The following is a 21,633-nucleotide window of genomic DNA, read 5'->3' on the forward strand; positions in this document are numbered from 1 at the left end:
TTGTGACAATGTACTCCCAAACTCTGAAGCTACAAAAAGAAGCATCTTCCAATTATTTCTTCTTCCAATTTGAATTGTCTATATTTACAAAGTCAAATAACACATTCATCCTGAATATACAGCACACTATATACATTTTTATGTGTACAATCAACTGTTTTGCAGGAAAAAACATTTCACAGAATTTCCTTTTCAAATTCTTAAATTCTCTTGAATTAGAGATGCACAGAAGTCAGTAGCGTGGCAAGCAGGACACTGTCATGATAAAGAGCCACATGGAAAAATGCAAGAATGTGAGGTTATTGTTTCCCTGAACATAACAAATGAAGAGCTACTGTAAAACGATGAAACAGTGTGCAACATTTATCATTCTGAAAAGCAAAGACTAAAAGGGCAAGCTGTGCCTGGCAGTAACTGCGCTGCATCGGCAAAGATGTACTAACAGCTGTACGGATTTTCACAAACACTGGCACCTCTGCGCTACCGCACTGCAACCAACACTGAGAAGATACGACCACCACCACAAAACATGACACCTGCCACGTTGCTTTCTAAGCAGCGCCTCGTAAAATATGTCTCTGCAATCTTTTTTTTTTTTTTTTCCAGTTAAAATAGATGCCCTTTTTTCCCAGCCCCTGCCTTCAGGAACACTGCCTTATCTAAAGGAATTCTTTGTTATTTTAAATAAAAAATAAAATAGTTGATTCAGGGGAAAATAAAACAAAAACAAAACACCACAGCAATAAAAGCTCCAGACTCAAAATCTACAATAAGTACTTTAAAGAAACAAGCTTAAGCTTACCTAACAGTACATTACCTCCAGTGTTTTCATCATTATTTTAAAATGCTATGAGATACCCTTCTGAGCAGCAAAGAAAAATGGAAGAAAAAAAAAAGGAGGAGGGATGGGATTAGAGGTATAAATACATGTATCAGCCACTCAAACCAGGAAAAAGACTTCTCCAAACACCACCTTCTTGTGTAGTGTGAAGTATAATATTTTAGGAACTCGAGCTACAAGGTAACATCTCTGTGCCCTCTATGCTTCAATATACTTTACATTTTGGTGCTATAAAACTGGAAAGAAATCAAACATACTCATGTATGCTCCTCTACCACAAAGTACAAAAACATTTTAACATAGCTGTTTCTGATTTTTGATAATACTTACTACTAAAAACATTTCAATCTAGTTCTGCAATTCCTTGTCAGAAGCACTTACTTTACAAACACTGTTTTTCAAACACAAAATCTGAAATTGCAGGTCTGGTGCACTTGTGCTAAAAATAAACTAATACTGTAAGCCAGACAGCTAAACTGTAAAAAAAGCAAGCAAATACAGATTAAATAAGAAATTTATGATTATTTCTTTTTATGCCTAGAAAGACCAGCTGAAATAAGCATGAAAGAAAGATGTTTTTAAATTAATCTTGGCCATCATTAGGATGATCCTGAGCAGCACTGACAATCCAAAAGCCAAGCGAGAGGAACTATTTCAATGCCTCACTGGTCAATTTAGAACAGGAGCATAACCACTGCACAGGTATTAACACAGAATAAAACTGTTTTATAGGTAAATTGTATTTGCAGTTGAGATGACAGAACACACGAGTCTCTATAAGGCTCATAGCTGGAGCACCAAACCCAAACCTCGTCCTCAAGGGTTGGTTCTATTTGAAAAAGGGAAGAGAAAGGTGTCAGTTCTTCATGGTTTACCGAAGGACAAGGAAGAAAACCTCTCATATTTTTGCCATAATGGAATTATGGCCAAAAAAAGAAGTCTGTCAGGAAAAAAAAAACACACTAGTAACTGTAGTCCTTTGGTTATAAAATATTATGCAGCTTTTGTAGCATCTTAAAATTTTGTTTAGTGGTGACGTTTGTTGACACCTTCCATACCAGAATTTCAGAGTATGTAATAATAAACTCTTGCAGTTTCCCACACGTATGGTAAAGCTCAAAGGGTCTCAAAAGGTTTCTAACATTGATTTCCTTCAGAATTCACTCATTTAACAGAAAGGCTAAATCTCCATTTTCATTTAATAGGCAAAATTAGAAAACAGCTTAAATCCTGATTATATAAAAATGTTAGAAGAAGGTCAGCCACAATCCTCTTTGCTCTGTAGATGAACAATTCCAGGAGTGACCTTAAAGCACCGACACCATTTTGTTCATTGTCTGGGGGCCCCTATGGACTGAAGGTATGTGATTGCACTGCTATCCCAGAAAAACGAACAGCCATATTACTTGGTGGACATGGAGTAACAGTAAAAATAGAGAATAAAAAAAAAATGCAGTACGCATGCCTTTGGACATGTCAGCAGAGGTATTATTCATCTGGAGTAGGCACAGGGAAGTTTAAGCCCTAACCATGAATACAGGAGCCCAAACCTTGGAAAATTTCACATGCTGCAATGATTCACAGCTCTGAAGCACCCACTGTTAGGTGGGTGATTGTACCAACCAGATAATCAAGTATGATAAGAAGAAGTATTACCAGTACTACCTGGCATTTCTGAATTCCTTGCAGAATTCATTACACTGAATGATATGAAGGTATCTGCATCCATCAATTTATACTCCAGTGCTTACCAAAAAAAAAAAAAAAAAGAAAAAAAAAGCCCACAACAACAAAACCCACCCATACACAGCATTAGGAATTATTCTGAAAAGAACATTGGTCCTTTATCATACAACTGTATAAAATTTCTACCTTCGGTACCAAATGCAATTCTGTTCTTCCCAATTAAAAAATGATATTGCAGAATTAGAAAGGATAAGAGAAAGGCAACAAAGAGCAAAAGGTGCTAGATTTTCTGATTCAGAAAGTTCTGAGCTAGAAGTCACCAGATGTTAAATTAAGCTTAAAGCTACAAACCTGCCCTATATTCCTCCATTTACATCTACTGTTGTGCTCTGTCAGAGGCAGCACCACGAGGCTAGAGGGAACTTTGATGTGACCAAATACAGTAAGATAACTGTAACACTGGATTTCTGGATGAAAGACAACAATTAAGATTTTAAGGTATGAGAAAATGCATCCAACTTGTCCAAATATTTAACCTGCTCTTTTGAATACCTTTCCAGTATCTATAAAGATGGTCGTGAGCCTCAACATTCCTCTCTACATCTGAGCCAATTTAATAAAAGCAAAGCTAAAAAAACCTAGATTAGCCTTTACTAATGAAGAAATGACAACTGCTTTGCAGAACAATCCAAGAGAATGTGCTTGGCCCACAACTTAATTCCACAGCAAAAATATTAAATAGCCACTGCCTCTACCTGCTCTTCTCTTTCAAGTTTTCAGTCTTGCCAAACCTACCTCTGCTTCCCTTTTATAGCCAAGGACAGATGCAAGGAGCAAAGATTTGCAAAGAACACACGTCTGTCTCCTTTCACTCCCTCAGAGCCGAGCATGTAAATGTTTAAAGAATGCTATAAACTTCTGATTCTAAATTAATCCCAGCTGGGACGGCACTCAGGCCCCAGTCATTTTGCAGCTCATCCTCTTTCCAAACAACCTCCTCCCAACAGCCAATTATTTTCAGAGGAGAGGCTAAAGCAGCAGTTACCCTTTCTCAGAGGAAAGAAGGGTGCCTTGGTTCTCAACATCAACCTTTCTCCTCAGCCACCCTCTGCAAAGAGCCTCAGCACAGGTGCTAGAAGGGAGAACAGAACTAAAAAGAGCAGGTTATGCTGAAAAAAGTAAATGCCTAAAAGCAGTAGAGAAAATAAAGGAAAAAAGAACAGAGTGAGAAAATAAAGGAAAAAACAGAGTAAGAAAATAAAAGGCACACAAAAAATATATTAAACTTAACTTGGAGTTTAAACAATGATTATTCAGTGCTTCCTCATATCCTGAAAAGTCGTATCTATACTACTACATATACATGCACACAGCACCTCCGGGCTATGGGCTTTACAAACACATTACCAACAGCACAGCAGCATGAGGAAGCGAGAACAGCAGTGGCTCTTCCCCTAAGGTATGACTGTCACACAAAGAAGCCAAGGTCTTCAGAAGGCATGCTGCACCAGTACTGACAAGGCTGGTTAAAAAAAAAAAAAAGGGGGGGGGGCCAAAGAAGCAAAAAAGAAAAAGAGGTCTTCTTCAGCATTTCTTGTCACAGCTACCTAAACAATTCCAAATCTGTGGGACCCAGTAAACAGGTTGACCCAACAAACGGATGAGGAAACAGCTTTCCTGCCTTCATTTGGTGCGCATATGGAGTGGAAGAACCAAAAGCACTAAAGGCTGGCCAGGCCAGCACTGCTCTAGACGCAGCCTAGAGTGGTTCACACGTCCAGACACTCAGCCTCACAAACAACAGCACACTGATGTGGATGAAGGAGAGGACCATCCCCACACAGCCTATGAAGGCTTGCACACATGCTAAACACCCAACAGCAATAAAACCAAAAAAATCCACCACACCACATCCCAATTTAGTTCTATCCAACCAATTTCTCAACTTTAAAAGACTTTGCCACCCTAGGTTTAGAGAAAAGATTTTCAAATATACATAACTGCAAAAATCTAATGAGATTTAATGAGAAATTTTGCTCCTCCCCCTTTCTATTCCTATTGAAGAGGTACAGGCATGGGAGAGGTTGCAGCTCAAGCACATGTTAAGACATCCAACTTATTCCTGTCAAAATGGCACATGTAGAGCTAAATCTGAGTTTTCAGCTACCCTCCTGAGTTATAAAATTGTTTTTAACCTCTGCAAATTGTAAGCTTCCTTTGTTTTAAAAACTATGATAATCTATATATGTTGAAAAAGACTCAGTCAAATGAAATATTAGTGGTATTAAAGGTCAATATAATAAATAGCATAGCTTCAAGGTACCAAAGAACCATATCAAGCTTTTAAATATGGAAACAATGGGATAAACTAATGACTGATTACATAAATTCATCTATGAACATATAATAAGGCATAGAGACCACCATGCTAAGAAAACCTATACAAATCAAGATGGGCAGGAAGCACTATTTATTAATTGCATTACTACTAATGTGAAAGCTATACAGCCTCATTCACATTATGATGTGTATATACATGTATGCTATGTTATATACATAAAAAGACGTGACTAATGCCTCATGCTGATGGGATCTGTAAAGCTAGCATCATACTGTCTAGTAGACACTGATCTTTATCTTTCATCAAATGGAGCAGAGTTAAGTTGTGGTCTTGCATTATGCATAAGCAGTGAATACAATTAGACTGAAAAGTAAGCTGATCTTCTCTGATCTCAAGTGGAAAGCATGAACTCTGATCTTCACAGGTGACAGCTTTGTGCGTTACTCCAGTTTACTAGTTAGCTTGCTTGAATCTGTGTACGCAATATAAAACTCACAACACACAGTTGTGGCTAATCTTATGCAATCCACTAATGTTTAAACAAGCAGGAATATCAAATCAGAGAGCAAAGCAGTTATGTTACTTTGTTTGGCACAGAGAAACTGCAATTAGTTCTTGATTTTACAGTTCAAGAAGGATGCTGAAACACTGGAGGAAAAAAAAATTAGAAAGCCTATAGGAAGAACACAGGGAAGAAGAGAAGGAATGAATTTGATCTCTCATCAAGCAGAGAGATAAAAGAACCACCAGTGACGGGAAACTACACCTATAAATAAATTCAGGCTAGAAATGAGGCTTCTTTTGGTTTCAGATAGATGGAATAATTTAAGTATTGCTTATTTCCAAATTCCCACAAATTTTTCCCTTGAAACTGGATGCTTCCCAATAAATGCTATATTTCACCTTGATGTATCTGTTCTGAAGCATGAATTTAGAAAATCTAATAATAGTCAACACAGTTGTAGTAGTAGCAGTTGCGTATGTTCTCAAAACACTTTTACAAAGGAACCATGCATTTTCCATCTACAAGTAAAAAAGCAGTGAAATAACACTAGTACTCAACGGCAGCACAGGAATGAAGTTCACAGTTCCCAATTCAAATTATGCTACTCTATGGTCCCTTCTGCTGGGTTTTTGGTTGGTTTGTTTGTGGGTTGTTTTGTTGGGTTTCTTTTTGGGGGGGAGGGGGGGGGGAGGAGTAGGAGGTGTTTGTTGGGATTTTTTTGTTTTGTGGGTTTGTTTTTTTTAATTCAGTCTGTGAATTTTTAATTCAGTCTGTTAATTTTTCCTGCTTCACAGATTCCACTGCTGTTCTGCGTCTCAGATTTAACTGCCGATTCTTATTACTAACCTGCAAAAATGAAAAATATTTTAACAGCAGAAATCTGTTGCTATTGAAGTAGAAGCACAGCACGTAGTACTTTAGTAATATGCAAGCTGAGCCATGCAGAAACTCAAAATACCAAGGTTTCTCATTCTTCACCAGCCAGTCCCACAAAGTGTTAATATAGCAGGATAAACCACAGAAAACATCTTGTTTGTTAATCAGCGTACATTTATAATCATACATAGTACTAAGTACAAAGTTACAAGTTCTAAGTTATACTACATTCCACATATTAAAGGTAAAACTAGGAAAAATTCATACACAGAATAATATATGTATTTAATCTACCAACAGCTCTCCACATTTATGCAAGCTACAGAACTCAGTATCATGAGTTTTACAAAACCCACTCAATTTCCAGGGCACAGGATTGCAGTGATTAAGCACCCAGACTCCTTGACAGCCTCAACCAAGCTATGCTAAAATCCATGCTGTTAAATCCTTGCAATCTTTTCTAATCCAGGCTATCTAGATTAAAGGTAACTTGGGTGTGCCTAACCATTTTCAGATGAGGAAGTTTGCAGACATAGCATATGTACCCTCATTCTTGGCCTGCCTAGTCAACAGGTAACAGCATAAAAAGTAAATCATTACAATCCATACCATTAAGTCTTCAGTCATTCTGGACTAACAGAAAACAGCAATCAAAGCATATAACTCTCACCAGTTTACCAGTAGCCAAAAAAATAATGGGATCCAAGCTTTTCTCCTTTCATTCTCTGATATACACTTAGTTTATGAATATACAATTATTTCAGTCTCATACACAATGAAATGAAGGTGAGGCTTTTCTCATGAACACCCATTTCCTTTTATAAAGGACAGATTTAGCTATTAAGAACATTATCCGGTTTTGCTGAGTGGTCCAATTGCAATTCTTCAGTTCTAGAGTACATTAGATAATCTCCCAACTATCACATGCCAACTTCTGATAATTTGCCACACTGTTTTTAAACATAAAAGAAGGTAAAAATATACTAAGCACTTTCTATTTCTTTTCCATTTAAAGATAATAACTGTAGTTATCATTGCAATACCACAGTACAAAAAAGTTATGGAAGGCACATCAATGAGAGCATCTAATACCCCTATTCCCTTTGCCTCTCAGGTACACCGAGTGCGCAGGTACATGCGTGCATACAAAACACATACATGCACTCCCCAAGCAACACCTAAGGAGGCCAAGACTAATCGCAGGGCTTTTTCCTAACTTTCTCCAGACTCCTCAGGGAAACAGCTTTAAGTACAGACCTACACAATCCTAACAACAGAAACCGTTTGTACAATCACCAACTAAACCTTGGTGAAATTTCAGGGCAGAGAGGACGGGGACCTGAAAAACATAAAAACAGAACACAGTTCTGTACACAACTCTGTGCATCTCCTCCTAGCCATTCAGAGAAAAGATACCCATACAGCTGCCATCTCCCATTACACGCAACAGAGCACTATGGACTCTTAAACACGTCCCTGTGAAAGAAGAAGGATCACTGAGGCAAAACCTTTCCCACCCCAACCCCACTGCAGGCAACCAGGCCTCATTACCAGTGATAAATGAAGCCACGAGGCTTCAACCTGTCGACAGGAAAAGAACAGTACAGATAAAACCAGCAGCTTTAAATGCTATCCTACAAAATATAACTTAAGGTCAACATCAGCCACTCAGGTAGAGAGACCATCCCTTCCTCCTCCCCCCTCCCCCAAGTCCTCCTCTTTATTCTAAGTGTAGGTCAAGGAGAAATAAGCAGTCTCAGGTTAAGTTGTAGGCAGAATTTTACAAGTTTTATTCTGTCAATATCAACAGAAGAATGCGGGGAAACTAACAAAACTAAGCTTAAGCTGCTGAATGTCTTGCACCTAAATATCTTTACAAATCCAACTAGATTCTGTATTTGATACATAAGCAAAAATCAGCTTTATTGGAGCATGTTACTACTTTTAAAAAAAGCTACCTGTTAACATGGATATGCTTTACTAAAATGTTAAACTCCCAACAGTAAAACTTGTTCGTGAATTTTGGTAAACAAGACCGGGTCTATAGGACTATGGCCTTATGAGCTAATAAATAGGAACTGTTACTAATGAAACAAATTAAGTTTCAAATAAAACATTGTATAAATAGATTTATTACAAGCTGGAATTTAACGATTTAAAAAAATCCACTGGGAAACTTTCCATTAGTGGACAAAAATTGCATGTGTATAATAAAAAGGAACTTAACCACCTTCAGTAAGTATTTCAGTGGTATAACATGGTGACAGCATCACTGGCAAAATTAGTTTAATTACTTGGACATTCTTTATGGAATGTATATGAAAAAAACCTGTGGAATACAAGCATAGCAAGGGGGAAAAACTGTTCACTTTCCACCGGTTAGTTAAATTAATAGCTAAGAGACTGCTTTAACTTCATCACTCAAGACAGCCCTTTTTCACTGTCCATGCCCCACTACACAATGTTTAGGATCAAAATGCGTTTCTTGGGACCACAGACTTCAAAAACTTTTGCATTGTGTGGTGGAAAAGAGATGGACAACACTCCTCTCTATCCGTAACTTTGGGAGCTACTTATCAAAGATGAGCACAATAATGATTGCATGTAAAAATCAACACATGGTGCCAAGTAAAAAGGAAAGATGATTCCAGGGGAAAGATAAAATAATAAAACCAGCCTTTTCCAAGGGCTCCTGTAGAGCCCAAACAAACATGTTTGTTTCCAATACATATGTCCTCTGAAGGAAAGGTGTTGTTACTACAATAAATCAAACCTCAGAGGCTAAGCAGTCCTCTGCCGACACACGGCAGCTTTGCCGACAGTATTTCTGAAGAACAGATTTTAAACTGACACTTTTGACACAACAACATTGTCCAAAACAACTGCAACAACTACAGGGCAGATGCTCTCAAACAAGAAACCTATTTGTTTCTTTAGGCACCCCACAGACTGATGAACTGATTTTACAAGGGAGGGCTTTTTCTTTAGTAGCAATGTTTATTTAACTGCTTGTCACTTCCAGACTGGACTTCCTTGGCATATCCTACACCTATAGCTTTCAACATCAATTAATAAACAGGTCATCAAAATCTGTTCAGTGGAGGAGGCTGTGTTTCTACTGCCTGGTTGCACATCAGTTTAAACTGATCTAAGTTCAGATCTTGATGATGTTCTCCTTTCAGGCAGCACTACAGCTTGCACAACATGCGGAGTTAATTCAGGTAGCCGATTTGTCTGAAAACAAATCCATCCCTGCCCATCTTTGCAAAACCAATGCCACTGCTCCCTATCCCTCCTCCCTCTACCCTCAAAACCACACACTGCATCTTTGCAACCTTCTTGATATGCCTTCTTGAACCAGGTCATTACACACTCGCAAAGGACTTGCATTTGATACAAGGCAGAGTGCAAGGCTGCATGGGCAGATATGCAGCATCCCTTTTATCCTTTCAAAAGCTCCATAAAAGTATATTATATTTCTCTGTGAAAGGATAGATCACATACTGAAAGCCAGTCTTTTTCAAGAATCAGGCACATTCAGAATAATCATCCCTTTCTTCCTTACAACACAAGTTTAGTTTCGCAAGTAGAATAAAAGAAACCACCTACAAGAACTACTGTGTTTTAGAAAATGTGATAAAAACAAGCATTCTGTCACAGCCTGAACAGAGTCCAATCTGCTTTTACAAACACTTCTACAAATACCTAGTAGAAAGAGGGGACTCAGTAGCCATCTAGTCCCCTTGCATCTCCCTCTTGAAAAAAGTTCTCACATGGAGGATGCACTCAGCAACAGACAGGGATACAGTCTGGCACTCGGCAGCAGCCAGCCTACCCAGGCAAACCATCCTGCTGGAGACCACCCCTTACGTATTCTGTGAAACACTACGTGCTACCAGCAGTCGCTAAGCCAATAATGATTTTGTGGCAACTAGCACTACTCCAAAGGGTGACTGTCAGATGGTACAGGAAGTGGAGCATGCATTCTTACCTATCCAAATTCCTGAGAAGGCAGGCACGTGCACCTTTAGCAAAAATTCCTGGTGGTTGTCACAACCAGCTTCAGATGGATCATAGCACGGTGAAACCTAGAAGCAGAAAGACCATGCGTGTGTGAACAACATTTGAATGGGAAACAAACAGCTGAAATCTTTTCCGCAAGGTAAAGGGTATTGTGGAAACTGTGCTTGGAAGAAGCCAAAAGCAACAATGAAGACTTATAAAACCGTGTACCTATTAAGTTTTTGCAGCTAGCTTACTCATCTGAGAAAGCCTGCATGAGAAGTTTTTCACTACGACAATCCCAACTTTTCTTTTATCACCCTTTCTCTGAACTAAGTTATCTTCTTTCAGAATACATTCCACCAGGCATTTGGAGATTGGTTACACCTGAAAGAAAGGGTACATCTAGCAGTGCTGTGGCCCACTTTTTTCCTCACTGCTCAACATGAAGCCTACCACACATACCAAACACAAGAGAGAGCAGGAGTGAGTTTATCCAAGTCACCAACTGCAGCCCTCTAAGAAGTCTCCAAGAGTAGCAAGGAAAAAAGTTTCAAAGCCAGGCTGGATGGGGCTTTGAGCAACCTGGTCCAATGGGAGGTGTACCTGCCCAGGGCAGGGGGGTTGGAACTAGATGATCTTCAAGGTCCCTTCCAACCCAAACAATTCTACGATTCTATGAAAGCTGGCCCTTCCTATTTACCAGGTCCTGTAATGAAATCTGTATTGTCTCAGCATTAGCCTTAACATCTGACTATTGCTACAAAAGGCTTACATCTGTAGATGATAGGAGCCCTCTAAAATTAGACTGGGCAAACAGATGTAACCATGGAGATTGATGCTGGAGTCCTGAGAACTCTGCAGAGGCACAAGCTGGAGGCATAACACATACCACCAAATGAACTTTTTGTCCTCCTCTACTCCCACCAAGCTCACGTGTTAGAGATGTGTGGTGAATCATATCAAAGAAACAGATTAAAACCCAATTCTAAATAAGGAGACTGGAGGAGAAGACCTAGATCATTTCTCCAACCTGGTTTTCTGCAATCCAGTTCACTGCATGGCTACGTAAGCACTTGTGCTGACGTGAGGCAGAAAAAGCACAGGACAGGATAAGCAGACAAGGACGGCTGCTTTCAGCTGCAATGCCAGCTTAAGCTTAACATAAAACCATGGTACAAGTGCTATTTATTTTATTACATTTATCTCTGAAATTTGATAGGTTGATAAGCAAATAATTTTAAGTCACCCTTTGCTACTCTCCCAACAGTTATTTCTAGATAGAGTTGAATAGTTTGCATACTCGGTAGCCAGAACATTAGCATCAACCAAAATTCTTTAAGTGCCAGACAGCTTTATCAACAGAGCTCAAGAAAGTAATTATTGCTATCTTCCTTCAAGCAATTAAAAATACAGCTTTCAGAGGTTTTGATTTTTTTTTACCGTGAGTTAAGTTTAGGCTTATTTACAAAATATTGTGTGAAATTAAGACCTTGGAAAAATGAGAAGCATCATCAAAAGAGCTGCAGTACATGAAAAAATAATCATCAAGTATAGCAAAAGCAATTTCCAAAAGGTAGAGAGAACTGAACTCATGTTTAAAATAAGTAACATTCCAGGAAGAACAGCATTTTAACTTTTATATTACCAACAAACCAAGCCTGTCTCTTTCAAGTAGAATCACATTCTAATTTTGGGGTGGAAAAATTCAATTATAACTCAGTCTAATGAAGCAAGTAAAAGGTTTAAAATCCACCTGCTTGTGATTGCTACTGACATTTTGGCAAGTCATTTGGGCAGCAGGTAAATAAATAATTTTCGCAGGTGGTGGCCTTCTGGTCAAGAAAAATTTTCCTTGTTTCACTTAGGGTGAAATTCTTCACCTATTCAAGCATTACTGAGATGCATCATAATTCTAACTCAGAACTCTCCATTTTCTTTGGTGTTAAATTATAGACAAGCTGTGTAAAGACAACTTTTTAAAAAAAAAGATTGCCTGTGAAGCTCAATTGTGATTGGGAAGGCCGCCTACACAGCAGAGAGAGTGAGAAAAAACACACTTGCAGAGCTGAAAAAACATTGGTGTAGGCGTACTTAAGGGGGGAGGGAAGAAAGAACTTGGTTCTGCTGAAAAAGGCTATTTTCTTACATCACCCCTGAAAGAACTAAAATGTGTTACTTGAAGAGAATTGAAAGGATTGTTAGCTATTTTCCAGATGTCAATATGCAGTACTACAAGCAACATGAGGAACCCTTCCAGATTCATCCCCCTGATTTCAGGATCCACCACCTACCCAAGGAATGCTTCACTTCCCCCACTTCTCTGCCGCATCCTGCAAAAGCTATTCTCACAGAGCAGCAAGTCACCTGCACAACAGCAGTTCAAAGCTTTAGAAGCCTTATGTAATTAACAACATTAGGAAGTATTGAAATTGTAGCCAGAGCCTTTTCAAAAAAAGGAGAAAGAGAATGCTCTCTAGAAACATTAAGAATAGCTACCATTTATTCGCAGCAGAATCTAACAGTATTCGAAACTGTTGAGAAAATAGCTACGAGAAGTTCAGATGTTTCATTCTCATAGACACTCAAAAAAAAAGCCATTTTCCTCCCTAGCCTACACAGCCTTCAGTCCATTCATCTCCCAAGAAAAGCAAGCAGGCCTTTCAGGATGCCCTATTAACTAACCCAGACCTTCAAACGAGAAAAAAAAAAAAAAAAAAAAAAAAAAAGAGCAACAGTGGAAAACATCCTTTTTTTTTTTTTTTTTAAAGGAAGGCACCACCTATATGCATTATAATTTCTAAATAAAGAAGTCTACACAAAGTGTTCTTGTGCCATCATAAAGCAATGAAAATATTTTTAATAAGTCTGTCTTTCCCTCATGACAAAAACAAAAGGCTTCTGACACACATGTGTTAGCTTATTATTACTGTAATTACTACCGAAGGAATGAAGACAGCCAGGACAAGTTTCACCAATGAACTTCAACAAACATGAGATGATGTCTTGCGGGGAAAAGATGCTGCTGCTGCACCCACGGCCTTGGACACCAGCCTGCAACCTATTTAGTGAGCTTCAGTCACAAGGAGATAGGACTTCAGCACCTAATTCCCTTGAGTATTCAAAGCCCTGTGCCGAGCTGATGACTGAATTCCTGCAGCCACACTACACCGCCACAACGGAGAACAGCCTACAGAGCAGTCCTGCTGGAAGGCCACCTCCAACTAAAGCTTTCACAGGGCTCTAAGTTTCATCTCCACCCAAGCGTATGCTGCCACTGAAGATGCTGAATGCCAAAAACTGATAAATAACACTACTACAAAGTAAACTCCATTTTTATACATCTTTTCAACTACACAACTGCTAAGCACTAATGGCTATTACTCATACGCATCAGAAACACAGGTAAGACAGGGTTTTAAAAAGCACCAAGCCAGCTGACTCGGACAAACCTATATGGCAAGCAAAGGCAGCATGTTTAGAAGTCACAGCTAAGCTCCTAAAACCACTCTTCAAACTCAAGTCAGTTGCTCCTGAAGCTTGCTGAGGCACAAGCTCTTCTGGGTCAGAAAGGCAGGAAAGGATGAAGTATCAAAGGGAGGTATAAAACTCAGCAGCAGTAAAACCTCCAGAAAAAAAGGAGTATCTGAAACACTTAATATGAAACGGTGAAAAATAGAAGCAAGAAGTAAGGTGATGTAGAAACAAATACAAAAAATGAAGGTGCATAAAAAGTAGTAAGAATTGAAATCCCTTATTCTAGGAAAATTGGAGTCATTTATTATAAAAGAGGGTATATAGATTCCTATCAAACTTTGAAATTATAGCCGTCTTGACTTTCACCCTGGTGAATAGTGAAATGCTATTTCTGACACATTAATAAAGCCTCTCTACATACTAATACATGTATAATTCTAATAAACCAAAAATGCATGAAAATATTACACAACAAATGAATGGCATACATAGAATTTGCATCCTAATAAAGCGTATCCTTTCATGCTCAGCTTGTCAAGCTAAAGAACATTTGCTTCAAGAGTCACTGCTAGAATAACCTGTTATCTTGTATTCTTCCATAAATTTCACTTTTAGGTAAAATGAAGTTTTATTTCCTCTTAGTGAGAATAGAACAGCTCAAAGTAGTTTGGAAGGCTGCCTTTTACTGTCAGGCTCTAAAATCTCCAGTCAGACTAAGGCTCTTAGGAAAGAAAAAAGCCTAGAAGAGCACAGAGGGCTGTCAGGGGATTCTCTGCAGCTGCTGATATCAAAATTCAGAGAGAATACTTGCTTTTTGCTTTTCAGACACTAAGACCTTCAGGAATTTCTCAGAGATATGCTACTAACAAGGAAGAAGGCTGAACTAGTGACACCTTTTTACCTTCTCATACCTTTTGGTAAAATAGCAGTATAGAAAAAGAGATCTGAAATTATATTATACTTCAATTTCTGAATGAAGGGAGATTCAGCTCAGATGGGGGGGGTGTCTGGATTTTCTCATTTTGTGTGTTGGTCTTTTGCTCTTGTCAAGGGTAAACTAGAAGTCTGATGCAGATTTGCAGCCTGATACAAATTCAAATACCTTTGACTTCAAAATTACACGGTATCAATCAAAATTAGTAACATTGCACTTAATTCATTAATTCCTTTGCTGCCCTGTCACCAGGAATCAATTACTGTAATTCTTAACATTTGTCTCGAAAGGGGTAATGGAAGAAAATTTTATTAAATTTCATTTCATCTAAAAAGGCTTCTTCTAATGTTCACAACATCATTTCAGTGCAGTAAGCCATAACCTTTCCTTATTATTCACAACCACTATGGCTTACACACTTTCACACTGAGGCCGGTTTTTCTAGCCACACAGCAGATGACTGTAATAGCGTACAAATGGCTTCATGTTGACCTTTAATGCAACTGCACATCCTACAATAAAATACCTGTACCAAGAAGATACTGCTGACTGGAAAGAGCTTCTCATCTACTGCTTTTGTCTAGTGCTGAACTAACTGAAGTGAAACATCACGGAATTTATAGAGCACAACCATGAAAATGTGAACTTTGGAGTTATCCCTGACAAAAGGAAGCACTTTATAGTAAGGAATGCAAATACTTAAGTTTGAAATGGAGAAAACTAACAACAAATGCAAACGAAGTCCTCTTTTTCCCATACATGAAACAGTGACCCATCCTTTTTGCTGTCCAATATTCCTTCTTTTAAAAGTTAGTTTTTCTCTTCAGAAAAATTGTCTTATTGCTTGTTTTTCGGCCTAGCTTTCTGTCACAGCTAAGCTATAAGACAGGATTTTCCACCATAGGAGGAGTTACTGCTGCCAAGCAAAGAACTAAAAATCTGTCTATGGCAGAAAATACCAGTGGAGCAAGGATAAAGGGCAAATTTAGCAAAGAATTTGCAAATTCACAATTTGAAAGCTCACGCATTTTCCATTTTCCCTTTCCCCCTTTCATACGTAATTTCAATCCATTTGACTGCTGTTAAAAGAAATGAAACACTGAGCTGACATCTCGACTGATTTCTGTATTTGGAATTTTAAAGCCGCGTGTCAATGAAAACAGAGGAAGCGCCATAGAGAATATGCCGCTGTTAGGAAGCTTTCCACTGATAAAGGTTCAGAGTGCTTTGCAGATAAGGTAAATATCATTAAACCAAATACAAAGAAAGGGAAATCAAGGCAAGAGAAAGAAAAGGAGTTGTTCAAGGTCATACAGTGAACAAACTAAAAGCCATTACTGAACAGCATCTGCACACACCAATCCAGTGGGTTTCTAAATTTCCCCATCTTTCACAATATACTGGCATACTGCAGAAACTCCACTACTTAAACACTTTTTGTGGTAAAGGATAAAGCCAGGAATAGCCAAATGCAGATTTTGGTTAACTGCGTATGCGCTAGTACAAGCCTCCGATCCCCTTCACAGCACAACAGAAACATATACCATACATCTGCTACCCAAGGAAGCTTCACAATAGAAGTTGTATAGGTGTATACTGCCTATAAAATTCACTGAAAGAGGCATTAACTACATCAATATATTTTCAAAATATTCAAGAGCATATGAAAAGTTCTGCTCTGTTGAGGAGAATTTTTTCAGTCTTCAAAAGCTTTGAAACTGTCAAACTGAAAATTCTAGTAATCTCTAAGAAGTTTCACACTCCATAAATTATATCTTGCTTTATCCCTAATTCAAAATTCAACTATGATAAAAAGACAATTCTTTAGCTAGAAAGTTTTTTGCATATGCAACCAAACTTCTGCTTTCCTATGTTACAAGCCTTCCTTCAAGGAAAAGAAAACATTCATCCACATCACCTTTCAGATAAAGTAGAACGCGTTATTCCATCCTACTGAAAGAGGCAAAATTAATTGAAGATACTCCCCTCCCGCTGCACCCAGGGTTTCCATTTTCAGTGGAGAAGCCCCTGTTTCACTTGCATTTCATGGGAACTGATAATCTGCTATTCCATAAAACACAAGCACCTCATGTCTCAACCCCCATCTGACTCGCTTGGCAGACCTGGTAATTTCCATTAAAGTGGGGGGTTTCTCTGCCCATTCAAGGACCTTCACGCTCTTTGCCAGGTTAAGATAAAATTTAAGAGGGTTTTCTGCCTGCTTTCCCAGGAAAGTTACAGACGGTTTTGTACTCCTCTCAGTAGATAGCTCATTTATCCACATTTCAAGATATACTGTTCTATAAACAATAGTTCACAGTTATCCTCTTGGTCACGCAACTCTTCAGAAAACAAAACCAGCATTTTTCTGTCTGCTTAGACTGCATCAATATTATTACAGCTTACATAAAAAAGTTTTGCAAAGAATTTATTGAAAACCGGCACAGTCTAGCAATTTGACCACGTCTAAGAGCTCTGCATAATTCAAACAAGCAATTTTACTTGTCTGTTCTGCAATTTTCCCATTAATGAAAATAATATTTACTTCACAGGGGTCAGAATGATTAATTTCCATGAAGAGCTTTAATCTAAAACAGAGGGTAATTTCATAGATCTCTGAGGAGAGAGGGTGAAGGAAAAACAAATTAAATTTTATATTCATGTTCAAATGAGAAAATATTTGAGTTGCAGCAGAACCAGCTACCTTTGCATTTCCAAGAATATTAGCAAAATTACACACAATAAAGAAAATTCAATGCTAATATAATTTCTCTCAAACTACATGTCCAGCCATGAACAGCAGCAGATTTTTATCAGAACAAACAAGTTTGGGAATCTGCCTGGATTCTCATCCATTCCAAAGTTGCAGCAGTTTCACTCATAAAATGAGATGTAACATTTTGAGAACACGGTGCTCATTTATCCGTGGGAAGGAAGGGAAGAGAGTTACAGAACACTCTGAACATACGACTTTTAATAAACCCAAACCAAAAGAGAAATGTAAGAAAGTACCTCGTGAATCCAGAGACTATTAATATAGCTAACCATTAAGGATTTATCAAAGTCTATTCCCAGCTTCAACTGTTCAACTCAAGGCCAGAAAAATTACCCAGTCCACATCTGCGCACTACATAATTATTCAAACACTATTCTTAAGGTGGTGTCACTATTACAGAACCATCTGCGCCCAAGCTGACCAGGTATAGATGAAAATCTAGTCCACATCTTTCCTTCTTTTGTTAAAAATAAAGAGATTTTGAATGTCCAGCGATCAGCACAGGATTCTCTTATTTGTCAGTAAACATACAGAAGCATGAATTCACAAATATGTACTTTTTGTGCTTTTTTCAGTGCTAGCACTGAGAAATTATGCTACTTCAGGTAGATTACTTCGGGTATTTTGAGTTAACTTCTGGAACAAATTTGATAGATACCCTTGGACACAGAGAAAAATCCGTTGTTGAACAACTCATGATTTTAATAGGAATGCCAAAAAGGTATACACAAATTGAGATTCTGCACTTCAGTAAGTATTCATTAGTGCAGGGGAAAAAATACAACCTAGATGTACAAGAGCAGAAAAAAAGTGACTTAATGTAATGCTGAAGTATAAAGGTGATAATGTAGCTTTCGATGCGGTTTTTGTTTCTTTAGGTGCAGAAAACTGAGTTTACTTCTACTTTACAAAAGATACTCTTTAAGGGAAGGGTCACCAATGTTAGTAACTTCACACCTGCAACACCAGGCCAATGTAATCAAACAGCAGTTAACAAAGTTGAGAAGCTACAAATGTTACAGAACATAAAACTAAAAAAAAGATGTGATGTGCCAAGGGCATAACACTGGCATTTAGGGAGGCCAGGAAATAATTATTTATCTTTTTCTCCCAAGCCACAGAAGCCCTGTGGAGGAGGCGTGACACCTCCGCCACCAGCAGCACTCCTCCAGAAGGTAACCATGGTGTTCTTGTCAGCTCATCTCAGCCACAGCAGAAGCGCCCTACTCACCCACCACGCAGAAGGACCCACTATCCACGTCCGTTACTTAATGAAATGCACTCTGTACACCAGAAATTTCCATTAAAGAGAAGAAAAATCTTTTATCTTATGCCAGGCTAAAAAAATCAAATATAAAAGAATTAGTAACAGCAGCACAAAACCTGTACCCATTACTCATGAACATTTCTTTTTCAGCAATGTCTCAATCCAAATAGCATCTTGTGCTCTAGTCCATTTGAGTCATTGTCCATCACAGTCAAGAATATACAGGAACAAATCAATTCTTCACCTGCTTCCTTAAGTCCTTCAGGGCAGAACATGACTACTCTTCTAAATAAAAGCCTTGAGAAAAGCCTGTTCCAGTGATTCATTCAAATAAACATGCCAGCAGAGGTTTACATTCCACCAGTTGAATGTAAAAATAAAAAGTGCCTATAAATCTTGAGGGAAAAAATTAACAGGCTGTTCTTTAGTTCTTCACGAAAATATTTGTCCATTCATATCAGACAACTGAAACGTTGCACAGCTAGGTGAGCTGTACTAACAGGAGAGCTAGAAATCAGCTCTATTAGGTAGAAGTTATGGACTCCACGTTACATGTCGTTCCTTTGACTAGATATGTGACTTTAGTAAAAAAAAGTAAATGGTTATTCTCTTAAATTAAATAAGAACAAACCAACTCAGTGACAAGTAATCATTCTGAGGTACTGTCGACATTATTCCTACCTAAAAAAGCTTGCCTGCGTGCCTGCAGTGAAACCCAGCAGGCTTTATTTGAAATTTTTCAATTTCAAGATCAGCTTCAAAACGCACTGTCTTGAGAACACAGAAACGTTCAAACTGTTTCACAAGTAGGAAAATACTTCACAGAAAAGACCATCTCAGGTGTATCGTGGCCATTTGAATTGGCCAAGAGCAGATTTTTTTTTTCCCCCATATATTTGGAAATACGTTTTGAAAATCTATAGGATTATTACATGATCCTTAACCTCCACTGGCAGTGTCTATGAAGAGCCTAAGGCAGTCCTTAAGTGATTTTACCCAACTCTAACAACATACCAGCACCATTACTACAAATGCATGATGGTTAGCTTCTGACGGGATTAGGAAAAGCATGGGAAAGAAAACATTAGTAATGCATCACATGGAATTCAAACAATCTAGAGCAGGGACGTGGGGCACATGCCCAACTTTAACAAATCCTGCTTATAAAAAAAAAAAAGACATACCGTAAGTGACAGTCAATTTCAGAAACATCCTAGTAAGGCCATACAGGGCCAATTGAACCCAATATAAGGCATGTGGATGCTGATGGTGGGGGAGAGCTCTCTTCCCCCCTTCTTTGGAAGTGTTGGCTTTCAGCAGGACCAATCCCTTGCTCCAGCCTACCCTGCAGCTGCACACAGCTGTAAGTGGAGGAGGTAGGAAGGAGAAGCTGAGTTGGAGCAGGGGGAGGACAGAAGCAAGATGTGCCCTTCCAGGGGCTGCATGGGCTCATGCCAGGCTGGCGTGGACACAGCTCCGCACCCTGAGCTTCCAAGGAGGAAAAGCCGATTTTGCTAGAAAAATACAGATCCCATCCAATACTGCCACAACAGTGATTACCAAGAGAGAGGGCTGAGCTCTGAGACACCCGAACAAAAGAGCTCATCCCATTGGCTTTATTAGTTACCCCAGACAACTATTCATTGATTTTGAGGAAAAAAACACTTGAACTTTAGCTAAAATACTACTTTTACAAGGTACAAGCAAGCTTAAAATCTGTCAATACACTCCAAAGTTAGGTTTGAATACAGTTTGACTCTTATTCCAAGAGATTCAGCAGAAGCATTTGAAAAAAAATGCAGTAGATCTAGTTACCACACATGGCGCAGTTCCCTTGTTTTAGCATGACTGATGTAAGGGGAATTGAAGATGAGCTTCTGCAGTCCTGATGTCCCATAGATGGGAGACAAATCAAATCAGCCCAGACTGGTGCACTCTGTTAATGGATCTTCTCCTGACCTGTGGCAAGTAATCTCATAATTCATATGAGAAACTGCTCTGCTGAACTAGTTTTTAGAAAGGTCACAAACGGTTATCTAGCAATTACATACAAGAACAATTTGCTGCCCAGTTTCAAGTATTTGGAAAATATAGTATTATCGGCATGTTACATGGAAAGGTATTTGAAATTTGAGAAAAGATCCACCATCCCATTTATCGCTTCAGTATTTGGGCACAGAATAATTAGCAGTTGTAGTTTTGATTCAGTAAATAGAAAGGTCTTTTCTTGACAAGGGAATGTTTCCAAATCTGAAGATACATATTTTTATGATATTTTAGAGGGTACCACGTACTTTGTAAGACGATGACCTAAAAGGACTTCCCCATCACCAGTATTTCAATCACCACAGCCAAAGTGTTAAGAAAACAGCACACCACAGCACAGGGACGAGACCACAGGGAAGCAAACCCATACTCTGGCACAGGATTGCAATCATCGTGTTCCCACAGCTCTCTAGAGATGCACAGATTTTTAACATATTTCTAAGAATTTTACAAACATTATCTCCAGACAGATTAGCTGCACACTGCTTGCCCAAAATAGCTGGTAAGATACCCTAGAAAAGTTGTCAATAATAACACAAAGTTTTCTCCAGAGGAGAACGGACTCCTATCACACCACTCGTGCAGTTTTTCCCTTACATTGCAACAGGGTCTCAAGTTACAGCCTCAGGTTGTTTTCAAACACAAAAATACCTTGATCATAAGTATTCCTCACACCTCCCTGGCTTTCTGAAATACTTTGGTATCAAAAAAGCACAGGTAAGGGTTCCTTTCCTCATATCTAGACTCAACACATGAAAATCTCTCCTATCATGAGCCTCACCCAAAAACCCAACTGTTACTTGAGTGCACCTCTCCAGAGGGAAGTGGTTGCTTTTCCCCAAAAGAATGTTTCTTGTGATCCCTCCACAAAGCAGCAGGATG

General features: G+C 38.6%; 1 long non-coding RNA gene across 1 annotated transcript in view; it reads right to left on the reverse strand.

The window, feature by feature from the left end:
- Positions 1-21,633, reverse strand: part of LOC309673748 — a 70,163-nt gene that overhangs the window by 12,717 nt on the left and 35,813 nt on the right. The window contains exon 2 of the long non-coding RNA XR_014269340.1: positions 10,241-10,337. This is a non-coding gene — a long non-coding RNA (uncharacterized lncRNA). The remainder of the gene's footprint in view (positions 1-10,240; positions 10,338-21,633) is intronic.

This window comes from Vanellus vanellus, assembly GCF_965231255.1.
Source record: "Vanellus vanellus genome assembly, chromosome: 6".
Lineage (NCBI taxonomy): Eukaryota > Metazoa > Chordata > Aves > Charadriiformes > Charadriidae > Vanellus > Vanellus vanellus.